Genomic DNA, 23,736 nt, shown 5'->3' with positions numbered 1-23,736 from the left:
AGATCCCTTTACACCCTTAAGAATCAAAAAGAACATCTGTTCTTGTGTGTGAAATATCTATTAATATTTACTGAATTAGAAATTAAAACAAATGTTTAAAACATTTGTTGATTTATTTTTAAAATAACACAGTGTGTTAACATGTAACAGCACATTTTTATGAAAAATAACTTTATTTTCCAAAGGGGAAAAAATCAATGAAAAGGATGGCATTTTTTTTTCCCAAATCTTTTTAGTGACTGCCTTAATAGAAGACATATGGATTTTTGTATCAGCTTCTGGATTTGGTCTGTTGTGATATCACACATTATGTAGCTTCTGGAAAAAGCCAATGTGCGCTCCTAAAAGAATGCAAGTGAAAAATGCAAAAAATATCTTGGAAGCATTTTGAAAATGATTGTGATCTCAGAATCCCTGAAAGGATCTTGGGGATCCCCCCAACTGCACTGTTGTTATTGTGAACACTGGAAATAACCCTTCTCAGATGCCAAAAGCTTCTTTTAACTTGGTAGCTTCTCCTGTCTTGACTCTCCCCTCCCTTGTCTGTGTCTTAGAGGCTTCATGACTTAGAAACTCCACCATGCACCAGCAGACACTGCGCTAAATGTCTGAGACACAAAGAAGAAAGCATCAGAGGCCCTGAAGGGAAGGAGCTGGCAGCTCCAGGCTTGGAGGACATGGCTCTCAACCCACAAGTGAAGGAGAGGTCAGCTCCCTTCCAGGGTGACACATGAAACATGGTTAAAGAGCCCCTACTGTTGCCTGTGGAGTGCTGTGCAGCCTGAAGCAACCAGAGAAGTCTTCATGGAGGAGGTGGGATTAAGTGGTCCTAGCATCTCCTCACAGAAGGCCCCAGGGCAGGGCTGAGTGGTGGTGAACTCCAGGAAAAAAGGGAGACTGGCCTGACTGATATGATATAAGGGTGCTGGGAGAGAAAGCATAAGAAAGGAAACAAGAGGGTAGAGGATCAAAGACTAAGCTCAGGTATCCTGGACCCCTGTGCAGGCCTGACCACTTTCTCCTGGCTAAGAAAACTCTGGACTATTGTAGATCAGCAGAGCTTCATCAGGTCCTCCTAAGCAGCTCCCCAAGTTCCACCCTGCCATTAAAATCTGAACCACAGAGACTCTTAGGACAGGAGAGGTTGAGCCCCTCACCCCGGGCTCTGGATGTCTCATGCCCTCAGGGGTCTGCCTGAAGCTTCCTCATCTTCTGGGACCCGTATTCAAGGTCCAGTATTCAAGACCAGTATTCTTTTCCCTGTTACATCACTTCCCCGGATGACTGTGAAAATTAAAAAAAAGAAAAGAAGAAAGGAGTCTGGGGAGGGAGAGGAGGAAGAGCAAGAAAGAAAGAGGAAAAAGGGAAAATGGGAGCAAGAGAGAAAAGAGGACCAAAAACAGACATGAAGAGAAAGAGAAAAGAGGTATTTGGACAAAAATGATCATGGTCATCAAGGCCTAAGTGAAGTGTACATTTCCCCAGGCCCCCTCAGAGGATCTGCCATTGCAGAAGAACAGACACAAAGGCCAGCCGGGAGAAGCTTGGAGACTTTTCTGTAATGAAAGAAGGAACCAGAAGGGGGCTATTTCCCTATCCTGGGGATACCGTAAACCTCTCCTTCATTTTCATTTCTCTCTCTTCTTTTTTTTTAAGATTTATTTATCTATGCGTACAAGAGCTGGGGTACAGGCCAGAGGTGTGGGGGTGAGAGGATTCACCAGAGACAGAGTGGGGAACAGAACAGGCAAATCCACTGAAATACACTGCTGAGGGGAGCAGCGGGCGAGTCAGGAGAGGTCTGCTGCACCATGTGGGTAGCTCTCTGGCCGGGGATCGAACTCATGCTGCTGTGGCTGTGGATAGCTTCATAGGTTGCATCTTAACCCCTTGCACCACCAGGGAGGCCCATTGTCATTTCTCTTACTGTCCCTTCATCCCCATGTCCCTGCAGCCAGGCAAAACCTCCAGGTAGAGACATGGATCCATGGCCCTGACACATCTCCTGGTACAAGGCACAGGGGCACCTAGCACCAAATGAGTCATCAGTGGATCATAAAGGAACAGAGTAACGTAGGTAGGAGCAATCCAGTCAGGCCAGCGTGGGCAGGTGGGGGATTAATGAATTAGGAGCCAAACAGGAGTAGATGGAGAGCCTCAGAGCATGGAGTGGAGTTGATTGAAGATCCGGTCCCCAGAAGCCAGCCGCCTTCCCTGTGGAGACTCAAGTCTGCGTGGACCATGCTAAGCAGATTGGGGAAAGCTATCCTCCTCACAAGCTGGAGAGACAGTTTTTTTTTGTGGAGCTAGATAAGACAGCAGCATAAAGGGAGAAACAGATCAACGGAACAGTGGGGGCCATTTGCTTTTCTACCTCATTCAGCTTTCTCCAAGTTCTGTGGTCTCTGATTAGCTCTGTGGCTTGCTGGGTGATTTAACAGGTTTTTTTCTGTAAACTTACTGACAAGGAAGCTCCAAACTTCCAATAAACCTGCTCTAGAAACCCAGCTGGGACCCAGGAAGGAAGCCACGAGAGTGTGTGAAAGCACAGCTATTTAGGGGGTTGCTAAGATTTGTGTTAGTAATTCTCTTTCAGATGCTTCCTGCTGCCCTGGTCCATCCTGACTTACCCCAAGGAGCAGGTGGGACTTTGGCTGGAGGAGGGAGACCAGGAACAGCCTGTGCCTGAGGTGGGAGCCATGGCTTGAGCCCCATCATTGTTAAGAGCCCAAATTCTGGGAGCAGAGCCAGGTCAGACCTCATCTGGGGAGGTCCACAGCCTGAGCCCATGTGGCTAGAAGACTGGCTTGGTTTTGTGTTGCATCATGCAACACCACACTGATAAAGACACTACTAAAAACACCTTCTTACTGCTTCGCCGCAGACTCTGGGTCTGTGAAGCCTTTTTTTTTTTTAAATAATTCTTTTTTTTTTAAGATTTATTTATTTATTTATACAAGCACTGGGTACAGTCAGGAGCGCGGGAGGGTGAGAGGATTCACCAGAGACAGAGTGGGAAGCAGAACAGGCAGACTGAGGAAATACACTGCTGAGGGGAGCAGCGGGCACTACAGGAGAGGTCTGCGTGCCATGTGGGACCCTCAGAGGTGGCCGGGGATTGCACCTGCACTGCAGAGGCTGTGGGCAGCTTCGTAGCCCAGTGCTTAACCGCTGTGCCACCAGGAGAGGCCCATCTGTAAAGCCTTTTGGCTTCAGGCTTTAGAGGACGTCCAATTCTCTTCTCTGGGCTTTGAGAAGTGGGGTGCGGGGTCCCTGTTTGGGTACCACTTGTTGCATCATGCAACACCACACTAATAAAGACACGGGAGTCATGGAGAAGGCTGTACAAGGCAGGATGCTGCTGAGAGCAAGATCCTGGCCGTTTTTATTGATAGAATCATCATAGAGCATTAGCTACATGTGTGAGGAGGACAAGGAAAAAGGATGGGTGAAACTCAGGAATGTTATCTAGGGCTTGGGGTACACGAGTCTGCTGACCATGTTATCAGCTTGATGACCAGGTGTTATAATTGAAACCGGACCCAGACCCCTGGCCGCAGTCCTAATCTTATCAACAAGGCATTCCACGGATCAGCTTCTGGGGCCCCTTGTCATACATTGGTCCCCTAGGCGTTCCTGGTCATACCTCATGATATATGAGTCAGGAGTAAGTTTATGCATCCATCCAGAACCCCATGCATTCCTGGTCATACCTCATGATACATACCCTTCCTAGAGTGATCAAGCTTTCTGCTCTTGATTGATATGAAAGGTACCTTATAAGGTTTGGCTCAGATGACTGTGACTGGGCAGTTCTGACCTTTGTATACCTGCAGGTAACCATAATGGTGGCTGAATAGGCCGCTTAAGTCTAGCAGCCACTTAAGTCTAGCAGACCCACAGTTTTGTGCCTTTCAGATTCTTTTACAAAGGAGCCTGGCCCAGGGGAGAGCTTTGATTTGCTTGGGGTGGAGTTATTTTCCCTGTCCACACCCACCTCTTCCCACATATATGTGATTCTTCAGCCACTGTTCTGTGGAAGCAGAGCTGGGCCTTCTCATACACTGCTGTAGAAGCATAAATAGGTAACCTCTGGTGGGGAGTTAATTTGGCAATATACAACAAAAGACTTAAAATGTGTGTTTGGGGCCTCCCTGGTGGTGCAGTGGGTTGAGTACCACGCTGTGAAGCTGTCCACAGCCTCTGCAGCACCAGTTCGATTCCCAGCCAGCCAGGGAGATACCCACATGGCGCAGCAGACCTCCCCTGTCTCACCCGCTGCTCCCCTCAGCAGTGTATTTCAGTCAGTCTGCCTGTTCTGCTCACCACTCTGTCTCTGGTGAATCCTCTCACCTTCCCACACTTCTAACTGTACCCTAGCTCTTGTATAAATAAATAAATCTTTAAAAAAAAAAGAAATAACCAAAACAGAAATCTCTAAGTCATATTCCCTAGTTATTTGTGATTATTTAGGTGTCGTATAGGCTAAGATCACCAGTGAAACAAACTCAGAGTTACCTTCTACATACATTGCACATGCAGATTGCAGGTGCTTCCTAAGCTTCTAGGAGTAAATGCCTTCTCCCTCTCTGGGGCTCCCTGCCCCCCCAGCTATATTGGTATATAACATTGTATTAATTTAAGATATACAACATAATGATTTAATTTATGTGTATGTTGCAAAATGATTATCACAATATATTCAATTAATATTCTTCAGAGAATATTAATATTCTAATATTCCCACATAGCAATTCCTATTCTTGTGAGAATTTTAAAGATCTGTTCTAGCAACTTTCAAATATATAACACAATGTTGTCATGGTGTGTATAGTACATTCCCAGAAGTTATTCTCTTCTAACTGGAAGTTTGTATCTTTTGGCCACTTTTACCCATTGCCCCCACCTCCAGCCTCTGGCAGCCATCAATCTCTTTTGTTTTTATGAATTTGGGTTTTTGCAGATTTCACCTATAAGTGAGATCATACAGTATTTGTCTCTGCCTAACAGACCTTCTCTGAAGTTCTGATAGAATGAGCAGCAGCCCACGGATCAGCAACCCACTAGGAGACAAAAGTGAGCTTTACATCTCTGGACCAGCACTGGGTACTGCAGAACAGGGTTCTGACAAAGCAGGGCTGGAGAAGATGGCTCAGGTGACAGGTCAAAGTGGAAACTGCCATTCCTTCTCCTCAAATGTCTGCCCAGAATGTAAGAATGCAAGCCTGGGAAAGCCCAACTTGAAGCACACGTGCAGAGAAAAAAGGAGCAAGACAGAACAGAACCTGTGGCACTGTCTCAGCGCCCAGCTGGGGACCCAGGCCCCACGGCCGTGCTGGAGTGAGGCAGGCAGTGAGAAAGGAAGCAGGCGAAGTTTTTCATAAACCTTTTGTGTACGATGTCCGTTCACCCCTTCTGTGGGGAGATACCTGTGCAGCATCCTGAAGGCTTCCCCATGAAGTTCCCACCTAGGTAGGCAAAGGCTGAGAGAGCTTTGCCCTCCCTACCGACAGAGGCACAAACAGTTGGGGGAGGGAAGAAGGTTCCCTTCTCAACAGCTTGCTGTCACTGATGGAAGGAGAGGGGTGAAGATTGCCGTTGAGCCATCACCTCATTCAGCCCCATCGGGAGCCCCATGATCCCTCGTCTCTGCTGTTCTGAGATTCATCTGCCTCAACTGAGTGACCTTTCAAAGGTCTTCCTACTCCCTAGCTCAGCCTTGTCCTTCCACCCCCGAGATTGACCCTTAGGTCAGAAATTGCTCCCTCAGACACCCTGAGTCCCCCTGAACCTACCCAAGGCCTCCCTGAAGCGGACAGTGGTCCTTGGTGGTAATTCTGTCCCTCGTCCCGAAGCAATGATGAAAGACAGGGGGCGAGCAGGTAAAAGAGGAAGCTTTGGGCCAGAGGGCTGAATTTTTGTTCCCAGGAGGTAGTCCTAAACCCCAAAGCTGAGTTTCATGAATGACTTGTCCACTCCTTGACACAATGAAACAACACGGAAGGTGAAGATCCCTGATGCCAACTAGAGAACCACCTATTTTAGGATATGGTCTGAGTTATGAAATAACTACAGATGACATATTTTAGGATTCTGTCCTAGCTTCCCTGCAGCTGCAGCTGCTTGGACCAGGGATGGGCACCTGACTTAAGAGAAACTCATGTCAGCCGATTCCATTTTCCCCTGCATGTGCAGGCTAAGGGCCTCAGTGAGTAGGCATTTGAGAAAAAGGCCAGGTGATGGGAGTTGGAACGACCGCCAGGGCCAACCCCAGCCACATGCAAAACAAAACTGGAGGGGAAGGGGCGACCAGAGGAAGCAGAGCAGGGTGGTCTGCAAAGCAAATACAACAGAGCAGGAAAGAGAAGCTGAGGGTGAGAAAAAAAAAATGGGAAGGGAGAGAAGAGAGAGGCAGAGTCAAAGAGGAACACAGAGAAGGCTGGGAATCTTTTTGGCTCCCTGCAGCTTCCTCACCCCCAGCTTCAGTCCCTAAGAGTCCTGAGTTTATTTCTACAAGACGCTTCCTATCCTTTCAGTAACAGCCTGTCTTTATGTGAAGTTCGTGTTTCTTACAGCTCTTGAACTCCGGTTCAAACTGTGACCCGGGCCCTGGCGGCGGCTGGGGCAGTTCGGGAGAGCCGGGATCTGCTCTGGACGTGCTCCACTGAGAGGAACGGGCACTTGAGGGGCAGTGCCAGCGCAGCACCAAACAAAGTGAGGGGCAGCTTACTCACGGGAGCCTGGGCAAAGCAGCAGTTGGCATCTTGTAGAGCATTGGCAGCGAATGGGCTCCCTGGGCTGAGAGACAAGAAAGGGGAGGAAGGATAGAGCCAACCGGTCAACTCAAAGCAGTTTCTAGTCCTTGAACACTGAACAGAGACTCACCCAAGCGGATCCCACGACCTAATGGGGGCTCAAAATAGGCCAAGATCTTGAGCCTTATCCTTGAAGACAGAAAAAGTCCTTCCGGACACATAAAGGACATCTTTGTGCTCCCAGAAGCCCCACCAAATTTGAGTCTTTATTTAAAGGAAATGGTTGTTGCCGGGCTATCTCCTGCGAGTTTTCAGGGCCTTCAACTCCAAAGCACCACCAATCCCTTAGCCTATTTATGGCCGATTCTTGTTATTTGCAGTGGCTATGTTCTGTGTAGTCACCATGGACGCTGAATTAGCAAATTCTGAGCCATGTGTCAGGGGAAAGGCTGGCGTCAAGCCTGTGAGACTCTGTGATAACATTTTCCTCAGTTGGCCCATACAGAAACTTGTCGTGTATGTTTCTGTTTTTTCTTAAAAGATTTATTTATTTATGCATATAAGAGCTGTGGTACAGGCCAGCGATGCGGGGGGTGAGAGGACTCACCAGAGACAGAGTGGGAAGCAGAACAGGTAACTGACTGAAATACACTGCTGAGGGGAGCAGCAGGAGAGACAGGAGAGGTTTGCCTTGCCATGTAGGTTGCTCCCTGGCTGGCCAGGGATAGAACTCGTGCTGCAGAGGTTACAGATTGCTTCATAGTGTGGTGCTTAACCCCTTGCGCCACCAGGGAGGCCCATATGCTTCTGTTTAAAGAGACCTTACTTAATACATATTGGTGATTCCTTAACACGGATGTCATGTGACACCAGCACTGTAACTCGTGTCCAGACAAACCTCACGGAACACACGTTTCCTCCCAAAGGCACATCTCTGCCTTCTTGTGCTCAGATTCGCTAGCCCAGCCAGGGGAACGTCCAGGCCCCTGCAGACTTCTCTTGCTTCTGAGCCTTGTGACTTGCTATTTTTGCTCCTCAGTATCATTTCTGGCTCCCCTCCTGACACTACAACTTGCTGAACCCCCAGCCCCCCTGACACCTACTCACTTTTCAGGCTCATCTCCAACTCTCCCTCTACAGGGAAGTTTTTGCTGAAGACCCAGATTCTTCCTCCCAAGGCCTGGCTGTATCAGTACAAGAACCCTTGCAACACTGGGGCCATCACTGTGCACGTGTCCTCCTCCTCCAAACAATGAAAGCCCCTTGGGGGAAGAGAGTACTATTACTTATTAATTTTTATAGCCATAGTGCTTAACACAGTGCTCAGCTCTTAATGGTCATTCAATAAATAATTGATGAAAGAATCAGAGAATCAGGGAGGAAGCCCAGTTCCAAGGTTCTGCTCTTGGTTAGTTACAAGTGGGAACTTTCTCTGACGTGTGAGAGTTTTCCTGTGGTGGTCAGCCTCAGTCCTCTCTGAAGCTGAGCTTGCAGGAAGGCCTCCCTCAGAGACCAGAGGAGTGACTAGCAAGCAAGGCCTGGAAGTCTGCATTGCACACAGGTGAGCACAAGTCACCGTTAACTTCCCATCGAGGCGCATCGAGGCACTCACAGCACGAGCAGTCAAGTTCTAGGTCTCAGATGTTAAGCTGAGCCGGTGAGGAGCCAGGGGTGTTCCAGCTGGAAGCAAGATGTCTATGTGCAATTGCACTTGCTTACATGAAAGTGCTGAGGAATATTTGCTTCGTTAGCAGGACACCAAAAGTTCCAGGTGTAATAGTGGGTTGAATAGTTTAGACGGCAAGCCATGTGCTCACATCATTGCTTTCCTAACTTCTTGTCTCCCTCTCTCCCTCTTTTTATTGTTTTACCCCCTGGTCACTAGATTTTAAAAGATACTGTCCGTCAGACACATGACATCTTTAAGTAACTACTTTCTTGGTTGTTATTGGAGCCCAATAGCCAATCACGCTCTGACCACAAGAAATGCCAGTTGCCTGCTTCCAGCCCAACTCATGGGGCTCAACAGGTACTCTGCTTGTAATGGTTTAATATACGGTTTCTATATTTTAAAACCTGAGTTTTAGGGCCTCCCTGGTGGCGCAAGGGTTAAGACGCAACCTATGGAGCAATCAAGGCTCTGGAGAACGAGTTCGAGTTCGATTCCCGGCCAGCCAGGGAGCAACCCACATGGCGCAGCAGACCTCTCCTGGCTCGCCTGCTGCTCCCCTCAGCAGTGTACTTTGGTTGGTCTTCCTGTTCTGTTCCCTGCTCTGTCTCTGGTGAATCCTCTCACCCCTGCCCCACACTTCTGGCCTGTACCCCAGCTTTTGTATGCATAAATAAATTAATTAAAAAAATAAAGCCTGAGTTTTAAAATATTGAAACAACTTCAGCATACCCATTATTAACAGTTTCAGTGGCTTCTTTGGAAAACTCACATCAACACTAACTGTGACTCATGACAGCAATGCAGACACAGGAAGCTGCTACTTGGGTTTTTGACCATAATTCATTCAGCCCAGTTAAAGTGGCTTCCAGCCTCTCCCTCAGCAGACCCAGACAAGTCTTTAAGCTGTCCTTGCTGCTGGCGTGGTGGGCGATGCCCTTCTGCTCTTACCTGTGTTTCCCACGCGCCCGGTGATCTGGCCGATGCTCTGCCGCCCTGTCAGCTGTGGCGCCCTAGCCCCCCCAGGGAAGAGTATAACATTCTTCCATGGTCTCTTTTCTGAGGCTCCTGATGTTTCTGAGCCCTTTCCCCCAATAAGAGATGCAAGAAATGATCAAGCCTATGCTAGAATTCAGAGAAAGGAGCCAAGTGAAGCTGTGGCTAAGCCGAGCTGAAACAGACAGAGCAGGCTGCCTTTCATCATCTCTGCTTCAGTTTGAAAGAAAGAAATGCCATAATTATATGTTTGGCTACTCCCATGGGTGCCTTGTCCCCATCAATAGGAAGATGTCCTCAAGGGACTCCTGCTTGGGTCCACGCCTGCCAGTTGGATGTTCCAGAGGCCCAGATGCTCCCATTGGGGCTTCCTCCTCCCTGCGGCCCAGCACAACTGTGCTCAAGCGGCAGGCCCTGCGGGCACAGGGAGAGGCAACTTTTCTGAAAACCACAACAATGTCTTTGGTCAAGGGGCCTGTGACACCCCAGTGTCAGTTCCTGGCTGAGGACATTAAACTGGAATGTCCTAAGCTGACCGTGCATTCCTGAAATTGGCTTAACTATGAGGCCTCAGTTTCCCCACACAGGGCAGATGCTTGGATAAATGCCATCCCCCTCTGGCAGGGCCCCTACTCCCAGATGACTGAACATGACAGCAGAAAAACAAAGGGCCACACTGACTGGTCTCACTTTCACCTTATCACTACAGATCTCAAGTGGCCTCTCAGCCCTGTCTAAGTCTTAACATATTTCCCAAGGCTATCCCTTCTCTCCTCTTGCAGACACATTTCCCACCTCTCCACTCTCCTCCAACCCTTAACTCCCTCTCCTTGCTCATTACTCTCAGCTAAGATAATGCTCATTGCATGGAGAAAAAAAAAATGCATCAAAAGATGTTTATCATCCTGTCACCAATCAACCAGCCCACCCACCCACGTCTGCGTTACCTGCTCTGGATCCCCCGCCCTGGCATGGAAGGCTGACCCTCCACTGATGGTTTTCCTGGCATGCTTCCATATCACATTTTTCCCTTTTGCCATGTGGCCATTGGACTCCCGTAGTGTACTAGCTCTCAGGGGTTAGTCTTGACCTTCCCCTGTAAAGTTGCTAGTTCCTTGTAGGAAGCCTATGCCCTCAGCAGCATCTACAGCATTCAATAAGCCCATATTGAACACACTGGTCAGTTGATGTAAATTACAAAGTATATAAGTGCTGTAGGCCATTCAGACAAAAGAGGTGGCCTCTGGTAGGACCTGGCATGATAAAAGAAGGAAGGATTGAAGAGAATAACAGAGCCTATTGCTACCAGACAGGCGTTCCCCTTTTTTAGCTACCACTCAAGGAAAGCAATCAGGCAAGACAGGTGCTTTGGGGCCCAGGGAGAGCCAGCAGCCAGAGGTGAAAACTCATTGAAGAGTGCTTAGGTGATGGGTTCATTCAGGCTGCCTGACCTACCAACTCAAGGGTGCATCCCCTGGATAGCTGGACTCGCTATTAGGGCATGTCCCCCAGAAAGCCCTTTCCTCCTGTGTCTGGAATGTTTGGTCATGTTATGAGAGCTTTCCCATTTAAGGACACATTTGCATCCCTGCTCAAGGAGGTTGGTTGGTTCTAATTTTGCTTTCTTAAAACACCACCCTCTCACACCTGCTGCCATGCTCCGCCCCTCCGTCTCCAAAGAAAAACCCAGAGTCACTTGGGTACCAGCCTCTGACAGCCTTTTAACCCTCCCCTTTCACATCCCCCACTTTCTCGTCCCCTGGAAGGGCACCTGCAGCCCCAGCAGAAATATGGAAGTCAATTTGTGCTGCTGCTGCTACAAGCGTTTTAGCATATTGAGTGGTCCAAATATTTAAATATCTATGATATGGGAAGCATGGAGAACATTAAAAACCATTTTCTCCCTGCTGATTGCAAGAGAGGAAATATACACAGTCCCTGCTCTCCTGCACAGTTGCAAAACTGCTGGCCTAATCATATTGCCTATGTAAAGTACCTCTCCCGCCTCCTCCAGCCTGGCTTTAGGTTGCATTTACTGTAAACAAAGATGTATTTGGGGGGGAGAGGGAGGGACAGTTGGATTGAGTTTATTGTTTATGTAAATCTCTCAGAATGTGACATAGCAAGATAGCTTCCTATGTTGTGTTGATCCACATTTTAGGCCAACAGCCAAAGTATTTTATCTTTTCCTTCATTATAGTGATCTTCCAATTAGCCGTGGTCTGTAATACCCTGATTTTGGTGGCAGTGGTTTGGACAGGATTGTTTGATAGTTCTGCTCGAGAGGCAAAAGAAGGGGCCTTATTATAGAAGTGCAGAGGTTGTGCAGGAGCTGAGTTCTGTTGCAAAGTTTGCCGATAAGGGGAAAACCGGCCCTTAAGCGTCCATTCTGTTCTGTATATTAACACTTCTAATCTGCACTGCTGATAAAACTGCAAGCCATTTGCCTTTGGAGGAATTAGTTCTGCCTCACTTGTGTAACCAGGCGATGGTGATTAACCTTTAAACTGTCCAATATTCCCAGCAGCCTCCTGCTCCAGATTAGAAACTATTTAGTTATGACCAACTAAATTAACAACACTCCCTCCTCTGAAGAATGAGATTTGGAAGGTGGATGCATTTTAAGGTGGAATTGTGTTTTGAATTGGTGATCCATCCTTTTAAGGTGCTTATTTCCCCCTTGTTAAAGTCACACTGGGCACCAGAGCCCAGCTGGAGGATGGGGAGACAGGACAGGGCAGGGGGACAGTTGTCCCAGGCAGTTTGCATAGCTGAGGTTTCATGGGCACAAAGGAAACCTGTTTTAGATTTAGATTTCCTTCCCTGTTATCATCCCATGTTAAAAGGGACATTAGACCCAAGCCAGGCTCACGGTGGGATTGAGCGGTTGTTCCTACTGGGAAGATGAAGGGAAAAAATAAAGTAGCTCCCTTACCACCTTGCTCCCAATTTCCTCCTGGAGTTGAATGTCAGAAAAAGACACTAGCTAACTTTCATCTTCCAGACATAAGGCTCTGCCCACTGCAGGCAGATCCAGCTGAACCCGACGGAACAGCAACCGAGCTAACAATCCTGCGTCCGTCCTCTCTAGCTGCCCATTTCAAACGTGTAATTTATCAGTAGAAACATACCCTCGGTGGTATGGGCCAGGCAATTATGTAATCGTGTTGTGTCTTAAATCCCCAAATTGTTGGTACTCCCCGGATAACAAACAAAATGGAACAAGAATCCTCACCGCTGACATCCCCCCAGCACCCAATCCTGGTAGCAACCTTTTCTGTTTTACTAGTTTCATATTAGCTGCCTCCTTAAAAACTGCTAATCTAGATACTGCATTAGCAGAATGTCAGTCAAGCCGCAGTCCACGGAGAAGCCTTCTTCATATACCAATTTAAATCATTCATGGTCTTTTCTTTGGCATTATTCAAAAGATCATAATAATTTTCTTGTGCCCACAGCACAAAAAAATCAATTATTTCCCCACAAAGACTTGAAAGTACTTAGCGAGTGCGGCAAGAAAAGCTGAGGGTGATATCAAATTGAAATTGCACTCATTACATACAACACAATTAGTTGCCACTAGCCTGGCCGGGCTTTAATTCTGAATGGCATATCTTTATTATTACAGAAACAAGCATGCAAATGGCATTGTTCAGGATTTGCCGAAATCAATAGGATATAGTGCTGTGTGTTTGGTGGCCACTGTCACTCACGCTGCTGTGGATGCGAGATAATGTGTGTGTTTGAATTAATGAAGGGAGCAGGCAACATCATAAGTGACACCCAAATAAAAGAAATGGGTACATGATATTTGTAATTATTCTACTTGTGTTTTTGTTGTAAATACTTGTGCTTTTTGTTTTTTAATCAAAGGATTAATTGCATTTTAATAAGGCATTATGATTTGCAGAGCTTTAGTTAATTAAAACTTGTAGTATATAATTATGAAGTGATGCTGAGATTTTCTAAAGATCACCCATATGTTTAGAATATGTATAATTTTTCTGTTAAGCAGTTGCAGACTCTCCCCCCGCCCCCCCCGCCTTTCTCCTTGGTCCCTACCCCACCAGGGGAAGATGTGGGTGACTTATGCGGAATGTGGTGATTTGACAAGTCCAAGTGGATTTCTCTAAGTGTCGACTAGAACTCAGTTTGGGTTGTTGCACACATTAAAATGACTCTGAAGCAGCACTCGTGTGATAAACTAGGGACAAAACTTTGTGGTTGCACTTGCCTCCCAGTTAACCCTCCTGAGATGCAGTGCTGTAGAGGTTTGGGGAGCTGGATGTTTAGAGTGCAAACATCAAGATCTTAGATCTTGGTGAGGTGGTGCCCCTGATCATTAACACTGGTTGGTTCCCTACAGCCAGGACAAAATCCCCACGGAGCCACTGAGCCCTGGCCTGGCCCTCTGTGACACCGAGGAGCTTACTAGGGAGGGGTGGGGTGGGGAGAGGGCATGCTCAAAGTCAAGGGAACTTGGAATTCTCAAGTGTTAACACATTAGTAATTCACAGTGGAGTCAGCCCAGAGATGTGTAATCGTGTTTCCTGTAGGTGTGTATTATGTGAAGGCTGATGGATTAATTGCTAGATAGATGGAATAGAGCTAAGGTAAAACATTATTAAAAAGTTTTAAAATCTTAATGCAACATTTTGAAGTTTGCTTTGGGGAATTTTTTCATTTCAGTCTCCTAGTTTTCCATTCTTACTGGGATCAGGAGTCTTAGGTGTCTTTGCAGAGGAAGGGATCTATTTGCAGAGAGTCTAGCTTCTTCCTCGTTAAGGCCCAGTGGCCCTGTGAGGCCAGGTGGACACGGGAGCTGGTGGCTGAGCCTCAGTGTGGCCAATGACAGGACGGAATGAGCTGACTTCAAAAGAGTGGACTCTGGTTACCTTTGGGACCTGTGTTGTCTGACACCCAAGGACGAATTCCTCTCTCCCTCTGGACACTACCCCGAGGAGGATCAAGAGTCCCCACTCCCTGCAAGGCAATTTGAAGGATGAAGTTGAAGGGAAGAGGATCCTGCAGTACCCATGCCCAAAGCCTGGTTTTCCAGGAGACCCACAGAAATGCTCTGAGGAGGATGGCCCAAAGCTGATTTAAAATCTAATATTCTTAGGTTGGTCATAGTGTCCTATTTTAACTCTGAAAACCTAGAGCTTGAAAAGGTGGCTCATTCAAAGCTTGCTAAAATATTTGCTCAGCAGCACAATGGTGTGTGATGGAAAATAAACTCTTGTGGCTGGCTTCATCCTATCAGCCTCGGCCTGCAGCAGGGAAAGAATGAGAGAAGGTCAGTCAATTATGTGTGGTAATCACCGTAAGCATATTATCTGAGACACAGATGTCTTCTATGACCCCACACGACATGGCTATTAACCTCAGAGCAATATAAAAATGGAGTGGGCTTTGGGGGGAGGAGTGGAGGTAAACCAGACTTTCAGTCTAGCCTTGTCCACAGGCTCAGAAAAAACAAGTTGTAGACATGAAGCCTATTTTCAGGAACCCATCCAACAAGCTGACCCCGCTCATCACGGCCGGATCCCCATGCCCCTCCTTCCCCCAGACCTTTCTGTAGGCCTAGTCATGTGCGTAAGTACTGGCCTCATCTGACAAATTGACTCGGGAGATATCTGGAACACACAATGGCTCTGGAATGCTACTTTCTGTTCACCAGAGAAAAGGAAAGAGGAAAAAGCAATTTGGGTGTTTGTGTGTGTTTTTAAATAAGTTTACCTCCAGTCTTGGCCCGATGTGGGCAGAGAAGACAATGGGGTTACCCAGGCATGTCGGGGACCCAGCTAGGCTACCCAGGCAAAATGGACTGATAGAAGCCAGGATGGTTATACCTGATGGGTTTTTCCCCCATAATCTAGCCCTGATTCTGGTGTCTCCCTGGAGAAATTCATGGCAAATGCTGGCACCGGACTGGGCACCCTAGTGTCACCCCACCCAAGCTGCTGACAGACTGTTACCTGGTCCGGGGTGCACACATGTGGGAGATGCTGTGCTATGAGACATGTTGGCCAGACAGTGAGGACCTGAAACTAAACAAACTAGTTCCTGCACACTCCCCCTGGATTTTTATAGTCTGTGAGGGTAAGGGAGGGGCGGGGGGTGTGTAGAGGTGGGGGAGTTCGAACACAAATCTGTATTCAATTCATGTCAAACATGCTGGACTAGGCCTCTAGAAAGGGTCCTGTGTAGAATGAAGAAGGGGCTATTCGGCATTGCTTTTCTTTCTCTTTTACAATAAAAGTTTACACTGAGGTTTGAAAAGGTTAAGTCATTTGCCTAAGGTCAAGCAGTTCATATTTTGTCCAAGCTGGGTTTTGAACCTGGGCTCCAGGGCCAAGACTCTCACCTGCTGTGGTCCACTGTGTGCATGTGTGGGGAGGTGGGCTGGGCTCAGCAGATTCCTCCTTCAGGACACTTTCTTGCTTGCCCCAAACTTTCCCCAGTGAAAAGAGAGGCATTATCAAAATTGCTACCCCAGCTACTTCTCTGTTTTATGGCTATTTTGAGAAGGCGATTATACACATGGATTGCAGAAGAGATAGCATTGCAGTATACACACATGCATGCAGATGTGAAAGTGTTTTAAGATTTAAAGATCCATACGCTAGCAGGTACTATTGATGTGCATTTTAGTGAATATGACATGATGAACATGCATGACAACCAACCTAGTTACATGTTGTTGTACAAAGTCATACCAGGTGATTTTTCACTGTCCTCTCTGCCACCCTCACTTCCTAACAGAGCTCACTTTGTTCAGGTGGATGTTAATGTTACTCCTTGTGCCTCTTTGCTTCCAGGAAAGCTGGCTTTGTCCCAGCTCCAAAGGCAGATCCTGATTGGTCCAGATGGTCGTCATGGTCCCCTCAGGCATAGGTACGTGATGTAAAGATCAGTTCCACATAGGTAAGTGTGCTGGGAGCCTTCTGGAACAAGTTTCCTCTCTCCTAAGGAAACTTCCCAACCCCAGGAGAAATTGCTTCATCTCTGTCTAGAATTTACCACATCTGGATGTAATATGTCAATGACGGCAACCATCTTGTGACTATAAGGAGAGCCAGATGATGGCAGGGCAGGAAGAGGGAGTGGCTTTGGGTCCTCCGTGATGTCACTGAGCCACTGATCACACACCGTGGAGTGGCCCTCCACCTCTGGACTCTGTGGTGTGTGACAATTTTCTGTCCTTATTGTATAAGTCATTTGTTTTCCATTTAAAAAATTGTGGCATTATACATACACAAATGGCCATTTTAATCACTTTTAAGTGCACAGTCCAGCAGCATTAGGGGCAATCACGTTGCTGATGGTCATCACCACCACTTCCCAAATGGCAACTCTGTGCCCATTCAATATTGATTCCCCATCCTCCTCCCTTCACCCCTGGCAACCACATTCTGCTTTCCAGCTTTGTGAGGACCTCTTGTGAGTGGGCTCGTAGTGCATTAGTCCTTTTGTGACTGACCTCACTGCATGTAGTGTCGCAAGGTTTGTGATGTATATGTAAGTAATTTTCAGCTGGAATCTCTGATACTTGCAGCAAAGGCATCCCAAGTCATAAACCTGTCAAACTGAGGTTTAAATGTGTTCATCGTCATTGATTCTCCAGTAATGATTAAGAGCATGGAGGCCAGTAATGATTAAGAGCATGGATTCTGGGTCCTTGAATTTAAATTCTCATTCTACCACTGACTAGTTCTGTGAATGTAGGTAATTTGCTTGCAGCTTGTGCTTCCATTTCCCAGCTGGAATATTCCTTCTGGCACAGGGCAGCTAGAGGACTAAAGGAGTCACTTCATGTAAAGCACTTCAAAAGGTACATGGCGTGCCATCCTTCTCATTGTCATTATTAGTACTGTTATTGTTAATCACAACAGTTTTACAGCTTTCCCTGAATGCAACGCATGAGTTTATCTTACACTCTTTGGCCATTAATAGAAGGAAGATGCTGAACAGTTTCCTCCTCTGCCATGGTTGTTCTGCTTAGCATGAAGGTTCTGGGTCATCTCCTGCCTTTCTCAGTCTTTCTTTCAGATCTTCCTGCTCCCATCTGAGCAATTTACCCAGCTTCTTGCTATTTCCTGCCCAAATCTAGGAGGTCAATATCAGGGTCCCAGGAGCTAAAGGCCCAGAGGCAGCTCACACAAAGGGTCAGAAGACCAAAAATGGGCAGCCAGGGGGCCAGGTCACCCCTTCAAGAGTCCTGAGCTGAAGAAAGGAGGTACTTGAGGGACAGTGTGTGACCTGGGTGGCATGGATGGGAAAGAAGTAAGTATACCTGCAACCTTGATTCTGTATGTGGAGATCTGAGGCGAGGAGGTACAGGAGGCACAGGGGGTGAGCTGTGGGAGTAGCAGCAGGCTCTAAAATTTCCAGAGACCAGGATATAGATCCAGATACCAGGATATAGATCCACTTGCTTTGCCACCAGTGGTTCTGGGGAAGGAGTCCAGCAATCCCACTCCTGTCACTATAGAGGAGTTTTTATTTTCTTTTATAAATCTTATATTCAGGGCCTCCCCGGTGGCGCAGCAGTTGGGCGCTGGGTTGCAAAGCTGCCTGCAGCCTCTGTGGCACCAGTTCAATCCCTGGCTGCTCCCCCGGCACTGGAGGAGGGTCCCACATGGCGCGCAGACCTCTCCTGCCGCCCGCTGCTCCCCTCAGCAGTGTACTGCAGTCCTTCTGCCTGCTCTGCTCCCCGCTCTGGCTCTGGCGAATTCTCTCACCCTCCCGCGCTTCTGACTGTACCCAGTGCTTGTATAAATAAATAAATAAATAAATATTTAAAAAAAATAAATCTTATATTCAGTTTTTTTTTAGTTAAAGTAACATTGTTTTATAACATTATATAGGTTTCAGGTAGACAGACTTTATATAGTGACACACGTATATGCTGCATCTTGTTTGCTTCCAGAATTCTAGCTTCCATTCACCACCATACAGTCGACCCCTTTTACCCTAATGACCCTCTCCCTTTCCCCTTTTTTTCTGGTAAAATAGTTACTTTGTTCTTATACCCTAAATGTTTGTTTTTGTTTTATTTAGTTGATTCCTCCTTATTTAGTTTGTCTTATTTATTTATTTTTGTATTCCCCATACAATTGCAACTCCCTGATTTTGACCCCAATCTCTCCTTTCCCTGCCCCCCTTTAGTTTGTCTTTTTATGTACCACATGTGAGTGAACTCATAGTGTTAATCTTTCTCCTTGGGACTTATTTTATTAGCATAATACTCTCAAGGTCCATCCATGTTGTTAGAAATGATAAGATTTCATCCTAAGTAGTATTCCGTTTTGGATATATAGCACATCTTCTTTATCCATTCATCTGTTGATGGCCCTTAAGTTGTTTCCAACTCTTTTTTTCTTTTCTTTTCTTTTATTTTTTTAAGATTTATTTATTTATTTATGCAAGCACTGGGTACAGTCAGAAGCGCGGGAGGGTGAGAGAATCCACCAGAGCCAGAGCAGGGAGCAGAGCAGGCAGAAGTGTTATAGGAAAGGGAGAGGGGCAGCCCAAGCCCCGCAAACCTGCCTATTCTAAATGGGTTCTGCCATCCGCCGCATCAACACAAAACATATGAGACTTTAATGGGAAGGAACTTTAATAAAACTAGGAAACAATACAGGTAAGGCCAAGAGTCTAGTTTCTAAATCAAGCACCCAAAGTTACCCGTCCCCTCGTGGGTAAAACTCCATCCATATGGGATTGGCCCAGAGCAAGGCCCCAAAGCCTGCCACAAGTCTAAAGCATCTTCCAGTGGGGACCCACAGCAAAGGGTCAGAAACAACCAGACAAGGCCGGAAGGAAAAGAGCAAAATCAACATCAAAATAAAAGCTGCCATTGGGGCCTCCCCGGTGGCGCAGCGGTTGAGCGCTGGGTTGCGAAGCTGCCCGCGGCCTCTGCGGCGCCGGTTCGATCCCCGGCTGTTCCCCGGCCACCGGAGGAGGATCCCACATGGTGCGCAGACCTCTCCTGCCACCCGCTGCTCCCCTCAGCAGTGTACTTCAGTCCTTCTGCCTGCTCTGCTCCCCACTGTGGCTCTGGTGAATTCTCTCACCCTCCCGCGCTTCTGACTGTACCCAGTGCATGTATAAACAAAACAAACAAACAAATATAATTAATAAAAAATAAACATGCCTCTATTTAAAAAAAAAAAAATAAATAAAAGCTGCCATTGTCACCTCCCCATGGGTCTCACCCACATCTGTGTCACCCTGTCCACGACCAAAAGACAAGCGCAGCTTCTTCACGTGTCTCTAGGCTCCATCCTGCCTCCTTCCTCAGTCTCTTCTGCAGCTTCTCCTCTTCCTGCTCAGCTCCACCCTCCCTTGGGTGGGGCAGGGAACCTCCCCCTTTCCTGGGACCACCCTGTTACAGAAGGACCAAAGTACACTGCTGAGGGGAGCAGCGGGCGGCAGGAGAGGTCTGCGCGCCATGTGGGACCCTCCTTCAGTGGCCGAGGAGCAGCCGGGGATCGAACAGGTGTTGCAGAGGCCGCGGGCAGCTTTGCAACCCAGCGCTCAACCGCTGCGCCACCAGGGAGGCCCTGTTTCCAACTCTTGACTATTGTGAATAATGTTGCAATGAACATGGTGCTGAGTATATGGCTTCAAATTGGTGTTTTTTATTCTTTGGGTTAATACCCATATGGTATGTCTATTTTCAATTTTTTGAAGAATTATTATACTGTTTTCCATATGGCTACACTAATTTACATTCCCATGCAAGGGTTTCCCTTTTTAGAGGAGCTTTAGGTGTGACTTAGGTAGAAAGAGAGAGTAAAATGATTGCCAGAAAGGGTAGAGGGTGGGAATCAAGAAGCCCTGGAGACAGAGACAGGTGTGGGTATGTGTGTGTGTGTGTATTTTCCCATTTGCATGAAGGGGGTAAGGAAAATACCTGCTTTCTTATGAATTTCTTGTCAAGAACAAATGAAATATATTGTTGATAACACTGTATTAGATCCATGCTAGTTGATAACACTGTAATATATAATTAAAGGACAGATGAACTAATGACTTTAAAAGTACTCTGAAAAAAAATTAAGCCTTCAAGGTAAATCATTTCTACTGTGCCTTTTCAAGATGTTATTTGGTGACAAAAGGAAATTTGCACTTGTGGTGTGAGAAGGACACAACTTTGGATGTGCCACATGTAGTTACCAAAGGAGGAGGCACAAAAGGGCATTTCAGGAGACCAAGATGCTTCCTCCCCCTCCCCCACTTTACAGAAATCTTCATGTCCACAGGGCAGGCCCTAGAATGCTACGCTGAACTAAAACTCTCAGGAAATGCAATTGGACAGAAGAGAAACAGACTCAGATTTTTATTAGTAGGAGGGGAGCTGCATGCCCGAGTGGGGAGGTGCCTGATAAACTGTATATTTGGTGAAGGGCCAAGGAAGAGATAAAAGATTAAAAAATGTAATAGAAGATTTGCTTACACTTCTTGGAGTGGTAATTAAATTTATTTATAGTTATGGAAAATTTGGGGAAGGGAGGAAAAGCAATTTAAATGCAGAGTTTTCACAGGGCAACTGCAAATGGCTTGCTTTAACGGCGCCTCTGAAGGTTAACAGAATGGCAGGGAGGTCGGACTGAAGTGCATATGATAAGTGACAAGTGTTAACATGGCAAATCATGTATTTAAAATTACTCTGAGCTTTATCAAATGTTTCCTCTCAAAAATAAACTATCCTGGATGGAAAGGTTAACTGAGAAAAGAGTATTGCTCTAATGTTTCCCTCATGACCAGGGAGGGCTGCAGGAGGGAGAAGGGTTCTGTAATGTAGGAGAAGTGGTGATAAATATAAATAGGTTGTTATGTTATTAAGAGTAAAGAACAAATATATTCAAACTTACACTGCACTAGGAGGAAAGGCCAATCAGTGTTTAAATGTTCTCTCTCCTCTTCGGCTACCTTGTCTCCATATGCCCAGCAGCTGGCAGGCCACCCGTGGGAGGAGACACAGGGCTGATGAGATGTGAATGAAGGACCAGCTTGTGTCCCAGGAGACTTAACCAGCCATGCTCAGTTTTAGCCATTAAGTTGCACCCAGACGATTCTCTGAAATGCCACATCCACTACTCCCCTCACCTGGGGAGAGTCCCTTTCACAGGACTTCTCGCTAACTTTGCCTGGGGGAAGATAAGACAGGCAACTGGGCAAAGCAGAAACCTCTCCAAAACCCAGCCCAGCCAATGGACCAAAGTTCTGGGCTCTTAATGAGGGTCGTGAACTTGGCTACCCCAAGTTAGAAGGCTATGGAAGATCCCCATAGCCTCAGTTTCCTCCATCAAATTGGAGATAAACCTCAGTGGGCTACATGGAATAGCAGAAGTGGCCAGGAAGAAGCCAGGGATGGTCTTTCTGGTCATTGTCATTTCCTATTGTTCTGTAAGCACTGACCAACACAATGAGACAAGAAAGAAGTGGGGTGTTGTTGTTTTTTTTTTTTTTTTTTGTATGATGTGCTTATTTACCAGGGCAGAAGTGGAAAACCAATGACAGAATCAACTGAAATACTATTACAAGTCTATAACATGTCTGGGTATAAAATTAATGTAAAGAAATTTGTAGCCTTTCTAAATAAATGCAGCAACATGTCAGAAGAGATAATCAAGGAAAACAATACTTCAGGAAAAAATCAAGCAAAGAATATCCACAACTGGCTCTGGATTACTTTATTTTTTTTCCCAAAGATTTATTTATTTATTTATTTATTTATTTATTTATTTATTTATTTATTTATGCAAGAACCGGGGAATAGTCCACATGCGCGGGAGGGTGAGAGGGTTCACCAGAAACAAAGCCGGGAACAGAACAGGCAGACTGACTGAAATACACTGCTGAGGGGAGCAGCGGGTGAGTCAGGAGAGGTCTGTCATGCCATGTGGGACCCTCGCTGGCCAGCCGGGATCTAACCAGCGCTGCAGAGGCTGTGGACAGCTTCACAGCGTGGTGCCTGTGCCACCAGGGGAGGCCCACAAACTGGATTACTTTAAATACTAATGAATGACAGCATTAGCCCCCCCAAAACTTGGAGAAATACATTCTTGTACAGAAAGATTCGACATCATAAATTTTACATGGAAAAATATCAAGCAAGTACAACCATAAAAAGTCTTAATAGGAGGTGTAATGAGGGGAGCTGTCCCTGTCAGATATTAAAATATACTACAATGCTATATAATTAAAGCATTCTAGTACTGGCACATGGGTAGACAGATCAATGGAACTATGAGTAAAAACTAATTTGAATCCCTATCTTAGATTTTATGCCCAAAGAGACTCTGGATAGATCAAAGATATAGCATTGCAAATTAATTTTAAAAGAAGAAGGAAATATGGGAGAATTTTTTTTAATGATTCCAGAGTAGGGAAAGGATCTCTATGCTTTCCTGGTATTTGAAGTCATTAAAAAAATTGACAAACTTGATTACATAAAATCAAAATTTATGCATAGGAGAAAATACCATAGACAATGTCAAAAAGAGGCAAACAAATGCAAGAATATTTGCAAATGATGTCACTTGGAAAGAGACAAATCTTAATAGAAAAATTAATCTTAATTTAAGTCAATAAAAAAATCAATGAACAAAATAAAGAAATGCAGTTTTTTTTTAATAAGGGATCAGGAAAAAATAATTATAATAAATTAGAAAACAAAATTAACAGACAACTATAAATCAGAGACATTCTGCAGAGGAGAGGAAGGGAGAGGGATCAAACCAAGGGAGGGAAGAGCACAAGGGACCGTGGTGATGGGTGCCCGGGTGAATTGGTGGTGAAGATTTTACAGGGACTACACCCGACAGGAAAAGCATACATTGTGCAAAAAGGAAGAATGATGTAAAATATATTTTTTTAAAAAGTGAAAAGAGGTAACCTCTCTCATAAAGAAGAAATTTAAAATATGACTGTGAAGAGCCATTTTTTACTTATCAAGTAGGAAAAAAAATTTAATATATTGGAGACTGTGTAGGGAAATAGGAAATTTACATTACTACTGGGAGTAAAAATTAATATACTCTTTATAAAGAACAATTTGGTAACATCTATCAAGAGTATGAATGTACATCATTTTTGAATTTGGGATTTATTCTGCTCATTTACTTAAATGTGCATACAAGAATATTTGTTGAAGCATATTTATCATAGCAAAAAAAAAAATGGAAAGTAATTTAAATGCTCATCACCATGACACCAGTTGAATAAATTATTGTTCTTACATGCAATACTATGGAACAATCTCCAAGATATATTTGTAAGTGGAAAAAGGAAATGTATTACATT

The 23,736-nt window shown here is 45.8% G+C and overlaps 1 long non-coding RNA gene across 1 annotated transcript in view; it reads left to right on the top strand.

Annotated features, from left to right (window-relative positions):
- The window catches only part of LOC129144660 (uncharacterized), a 36,194-nt gene extending 19,888 nt beyond the window's left edge, over positions 1-16,306 (top strand). Inside the window, exon 3 of the long non-coding RNA XR_008549080.1 lies at positions 16,242-16,306. This is a non-coding gene — a long non-coding RNA (uncharacterized LOC129144660). The remainder of the gene's footprint in view (positions 1-16,241) is intronic.
- The last annotated feature ends 7,430 nt before the right edge of the window (positions 16,307-23,736 follow it).

This window comes from Talpa occidentalis, unplaced genomic scaffold (assembly GCF_014898055.3).
Source record: "Talpa occidentalis isolate TD23 unplaced genomic scaffold, MPIMG_talOcc4v2.1 talOcc4.5, whole genome shotgun sequence".
Classification (NCBI taxonomy): Eukaryota; Metazoa; Chordata; class Mammalia; order Eulipotyphla; family Talpidae; genus Talpa; species Talpa occidentalis.
This window is presented reverse-complemented; position numbering and strand designations above follow the sequence as displayed.